Source organism: Argentina anserina, chromosome 6 (genome assembly GCF_933775445.1).
Source record: "Argentina anserina chromosome 6, drPotAnse1.1, whole genome shotgun sequence".
Classification (NCBI taxonomy): Eukaryota; Viridiplantae; Streptophyta; class Magnoliopsida; order Rosales; family Rosaceae; genus Argentina; species Argentina anserina.
In genome coordinates this window covers 20,853,565-20,859,815 of record NC_065877.1, presented here as the reverse complement: position 1 = coordinate 20,859,815, position 6,251 = coordinate 20,853,565, and the positions used below count along the sequence as shown (strand labels likewise).

Below are 6,251 nucleotides of genomic sequence, written 5' to 3'. Positions count from 1 at the left end.
ATGATAGCTAGAGTCTTGGCAAATGTGGAGTCTGTGGATCTGGAAGTAGCTATCACAGACATTGTTTTACTATTCGAGTATAGTGAGGTGTTTCAGGAGATACTGAGTTTACCTTCTTCGAGAGTTTTTGATTTCTTTACTGATGATGTGCCTGGTATAGCATCTGTATCAAAGGCGCCTTATGGGATTGGGAAAGAACGAGTTTAAAGAATTGAAAGAGCAGATAGATGACATATTAGACCTAGGGTTCATCAAACCTAGTGTTAAATTATAAATTTGGGTTGTAATAAATGGTTTTTCTGAGTTGTATTGAGAACTCAGTAATGATCCGCTGTGCATTTTAAATGATTTCGATTTCATTGAAATTGTTTAGTGTTTAACGACTTTGAAATTTTGAATTTTTAAGTTCGAAATTTTAGGGTCGTTACAGCTTCAGTTAGAGCACACAATGGCCATGTACAGTTTGGCCTGCAAAGTGGCAATCACAAATTAAAATAAGGCATTCAATGCAGCAGCTTATTCAGGCATGAACTTTGGTTTGGTTTTGGGGTACCATCTTCAAAATTTAATGCTTTAATATACAGAATAAAACATTTCATACATATATGTTTTCACATGGCATCTCTCCACCTCACATGTCACCGCTCAGCTTCAATATTGATATTATATAAAGTTATAAACCTCTTAATAGGAGCATGTAAATCATAAAGTTCACGCACAGACAATTCATTTTTACAGTTTTGCCCAGATACAGCTGAGATGATAAATTTGTATGGCAAGCATAAAGGGATGCATGCATGGTTCATCTTAATGGAATAGCTTTGCATCTTGCCTTTGGAAACACAAACTGAAGCATAATGTGTTAGTATGGATCCCAGGCAAAGGAACTTAACTGGTGAATAGGGCACACTAGCAGAGAAAGAGAGAGCAAATGTAGGGAAGCTACCAAGGAAGCAGAAGCAGCTAAAAGGGTTGCCAAATTGGAAGGACAAAGAGCGACGACGGAAGATCTGAAGCAAGCAGAGGGGAGGAAGTGAGGAACGTATAAAAAAGCAATGACGTATGATTTAAGGTACATGAATTATACAATTAAGGAGCTTGAAGCAGCAACAAATGATTTTTCACAAGCTCACAAAATTGGGGGAGGAGACTCTGGACCAGTATAGGTGGGTGAAATAGACTAAACCCAAGCGGCAATCGTACACCGTCCTGATGCATCTCAAGGAAGGTTGCAGTACTTCCAGACAGAGGTTTGTGATTTTGGACCTAATCAGACTGATACTACTCTATACCTTTAGCATGCGACACTTTTATTGAATGTCTAGCAAGGCAGACCGCAACCAAGTAAAACTATATAATGCAATTCTGATCTTTGACCCAATAATGATCAGCAAAATAAACTTTAAAAGAAATTTCTTGTGATACTAAAGACTGAGGGAGAGAATATGGAGTTTTTCTGGTTTAAGTTGGTAATGTATCAGACCGAGATTTTAAGTCAATACTCTATCTAGTGGTTTATAAGACCCTCGAGAGAACCTCTCAACACAATGCACTACTAAATACTAATGTATGAGAAAATTATAGTGATCAGATATGCTATTGAAGGTACATAAATCTGAAGGGTCTTAATATATTTTTAAAGGGGTCTTAAATTTTAATGCAGGTTGAAATATTAAGCTGCATATGGCATCTAAATGTGGTTCTCCTTCTTGGAGCCTGCCCTGAGTATGCTTGCGTGGTCTACGAGTACATGGCCTATGGTAGCTTAGAGGACTGCGATGTAGCACACAAGTTATTCCTTGGCAGCTAAGGTTCAGAATTGCTGCAGAAAACTGCACTGGGCTTTTGTTTCTTCATCCAAGTAAGCTAGAAACATTTTGCTATACATTTTGCTATGTCAGCAAGATTAGTCATGTAGGTTTCGCCAGACGTACTTGTCCCTCCATCACTAGATGATTAGAGGGTACTCTCAGTATCGCATGCAGCAACCAGAAAATTATGTTGAATTGTAACAGTCTGATGTCTACTCACTTGGTATCATGCTTTTACAACTAATAACAGCCAAGCCACACAAATGGGTCTGACTCATCATGTTAGAAAGCTATTGAGACACGGAACTTCGCACAGATTCTTGACCCTGCTGTTTCTGACCGGCCAGTTGAATAAGCTTTAAAGTTTGCCACTCCAGGTATACAATGGTGCAGAAGTGAGGCGAAAAGACAGACCGGATCTTGGCAAGGTTACCTGAGCTCAATAGACTGAGTGCACTTGCCAAAGATAGAATGAATTGTGTCATGTGGTAATGGATGAGTAATCTTACCAAAACAAGTACTACGCCCTGGATTAGAGCAGACTTAGAGTTGATGGTGGGGAATCTATTGGAAATACTGGAAAAATTGAACTTGTAGAAATACTACAGCATCCTACAATGTAAGAACTCAAAAGGGTGATACATTCAATTTCGAGAGCGTAACTCACTACACTGTACTTCATTTATCATAGTTGTGGCCTTACATGTTTAACAATTTAAGAAGCTAAAACTCAGGATCCCAAGGAAAAATATAGGAGAGGAATCTAGGAGAACGCTAAGGAAGAACAAGTTAAGGATGATCCATATTAGTGAAATGAGATACAGAAGTTTAAAGCTTAGACGCGGTGTGCATATATTTAGGGTTTGCAGGAACAATATTTGCTTTCAAGTTTCTAAGTTGAGGAAGAAACAAAAGCATATATAGTCGTAAGTTGTTAACGTAGTCTGTAAAGTCCTGTAGTATAAGCCAATGTGTCATCGGCCATGAGAGAGAGAGAAATATGAAAGCTCATTATCAAAGCCAACCCATCTGCTAGTTAGACAATAACATGGATATGCATACCTAACGATCTAAGTTTTCAATTGATAATATTCAATAGTGGAAACTCAGATGGAAAAATATTACCAGTGAGATGGTGCTGGGTGCCCTGCCGCTATTTTGTCCCCGAAGGTTTCTTGAACGAATTGCACAGAATTTCCTGTGTATTGGAAAATGAAGAGCTCTAGAATGTAAAGGAAGCATAATAGCATGCGGTTCCTTATTTGATGATAGTTCAGCATTATGAAGATTCTAAAATCCAGTCAACCTTGTGCCTGAGAACACAATGGTTCATGTAGCAGTCAATATGGGAAGCATTTATTTAAGAGGATACCGTACTGACCGTAGTAAGTATCAACAAAATGAACTTTCCCTTGTCGAAAAAAATAAACAAAATGAACTTTCCAAATAAACAAACTAGATAGCCTTTAGCAAGAATCAGAATAGATCCGACCTTCACTGAGGTTAAGGATATGGGATGTGAGAGTTTCACATTATCTGAGAGGCAGCCTCCAGAGTACCAAACTTCAAACAGTTCTTTCTAGCTCAAGTGTTACTAGAGTGAAGTTGCTAGCAAACAAAACTACTTTAATCCCAATTACACACGTCATCCAGCAAGGAGGGAGGTTGCTCCCATATGTCCTAGCTAGGTCAGCAATGAATAATCTCACATCAAAGGGTAGCTAGGTCAGCAATGAATAATCTCACATCAAAGGGGGTTAATCCCACAATTGAAGAAATTGACTAATCAGAACTTGAGAGCAGTTATAAGAGGTCTAAAGGGATGTAAATCGTCCACACCATGCTTGATAAAGTTTACTAAAACTTCAGACTAACTTTCCATCATCAGATTCACGCACGAAAATTATGAGCCAAGCTTAATAAAAAAAGAAGATGCCAGGTTTCGGCATGAAGAACAGATCCGCACCCCATATTAGCACTGATTCCAAAAATCCAATTCATCCATTCCAATGTCCATGCCACACCAACAACATTAAGATTTCAAAAGTTAGCTGGAGTTTACCCCACATCAAGCTATTATTGACTCTAAAATCAGATATGAGCTTATGAGCTTAGTCACTAGCAGAGGTCCATTCTCTAATCGGCATCAATGAAAAGGATGATATGGAAGGGAGTTTTTCCAATGAGGACCATCTTGTTGAGGACTAGTTGAATTAGAGTCAAACACAGGTTGAATCAAACACAAATTTGTTTCTCCACTGTCATAGAAACTAACAAGTCTAAACAGACACTGAGCACATTTACATCACCCATAACATTCTAACACGCATGGAAAGATGAATCAGTAGTCAACATTAATTGCAGTTCAAGATAGTATGAACAATTTAGTCCAGATAAAATCATTGTTGGTTATGTAATAGTCCACAAGAGGAACCATTGTCCCATATCAAAAACATTTCAAAGCCTGCTAAAAAAATTCACAAACCAAGACGTTTAAGAATTTCAACTATAAATCTATAATAAGGGAAGGACACCAAACCAAACAGACAATAGCATGAAAGCACAGAATCAGTGAATCATCAAGAATTCGAGTATCGCACCAATTTAACCCATATGCGAATAAAATTTCAACATACCTAAACGGACATTGTTGAAAAAGGACTGATCCACAAAAACTAAGAAAGACAGCGAACCACATTGCGTATCCAAATGTTTTATTCAACTACCCTTGGAGCTAGCATAGGATGAGATGACCATATTATCTAGCATAGGATGAGAAGACCATATTACCTCTACTTGAGTTTACATTAAACATGAACAAATGTGAATTGTTCATGTTACAAAAAACAAAATATCAGTTATGCATAGGCCGTTAAATCATTCAAGGTCAAACATAATGTTTCCTCATCTTCCAATCACTTCAGTAGATGATACTTATAGCCAAATAAGTAAGAGTTGAGGATGAGATCTTATGATAAAGGTGGAGAATGGATAAACTATCAAAGTTTCATCCAAGTTTAGCATATAATCAACCTTGTGACTGAAAACACAATGGTTCAAGAGGGAGAATTTAACATAGGAGTCATTTACGTTTTAAGCCATAGTAATAGTAGCAACAAAATGAAATTTCAGAAGACAGGAACTAGATAACCTTGACATCATACAAAGAATTGGAATAGAACCAACCTTTACCAAGGTTAGTTTATAAAATGTGAGAGTAAATCATTATCTAGTCCAAACTCAATAGGCACTTAGGCAGCCTCCATGCCAGTAGACCAACAGAAAAAAGGTATTTCATATGAATCTTCTTGCTTGAGTGTTACTAAACAATAAAGCACGGATCTAGTTCTAGACATCCGCAAATCTTCATAGTTAGAAGTATAAATGCAAAAGTCCCCTAATAAACCCAAGAAAGTAACTAAGTAGCATCAATCAAATTAGTGTCAACAACTTGTTCTCTGAACTCCCTAAGTTCAGTAAGTAGAATTGTTTAACAGCCTATAGAAACTTCATCAGTGCATAGTAACTGATTGCAGGACAAAAGGCCATTTAGATACCTAGGACTGAAGCCTAACTCTCAGAAAACACACTTAAGTGCTCACCTGAGCCAAATATACTATTGCTTCAATGAGCTCATTGTAGGAACCTTAAGTTGGGCAAATCACCGAGTGGCGACAATCTAATTAACATGAACTTCGAAGGCAAAAATCTCAGCAGTAACTCCAACGGTATTGCCTCAATAAATCCTTAAATGGAACCTAAAGCTGGGCAAAATCACTTGAGTGGCATCGATTGTATTAACATACATAAACTCACAAGGCAACAAATCTCTATCGGCTCCCCAAGACTATTGCCTCAATAGCTTGTTTTTTGAAACCTCAAGCTGGGGATAAGCACTTGTGGCAACAATCATAAACCAACAAAGCAGCAATTTCAGCAGTCTCCCTCTCCCCAACACAACTACATCAATTAGTTGGTATTTAAAACCTCAAGCTGGACAAAAAAATTACTTGAATGGTAAATTTCAAGGATGGGTACACGTTTGCAAAATGCTTTGAATCTCACAGGCAAACCTTTTAGGGTCCATTTCTGACTACTACTTACGTATATTTCTCATACCTTTATTTAGATGGGATCATTTGGCAACCCCACCAGAATCTGGCCTGGATGGCATGCTGTTTAACCCCAAGAAAAGACAAAATACCAAATCTCATGCATACTATCATGTAAATGTTTTCTACATTATGTGAAGGGCCCAGAATATATCACTGATTGATAATTAAATATCAAACTATGGAATACCTAAAACGCACAATCTGAAACCCACTATCACAAATCAATTTACTCAGGTCTCAGGAACATATGCATTGTAAGTATCATAAGGGCATCATCATTGCATAAACTTAAAAAGAAGGTTCTACTTCTTAAGTGAGAGGTACC

At 37.6% G+C, this 6,251-nt stretch overlaps 1 pseudogene; it reads left to right on the top strand.

Moving 5' to 3' along the window:
- On the top strand, window positions 1-1,956 carry LOC126797034 (U-box domain-containing protein 34-like; annotated as a pseudogene).
- The last annotated feature ends 4,295 nt before the right edge of the window (window positions 1,957-6,251 follow it).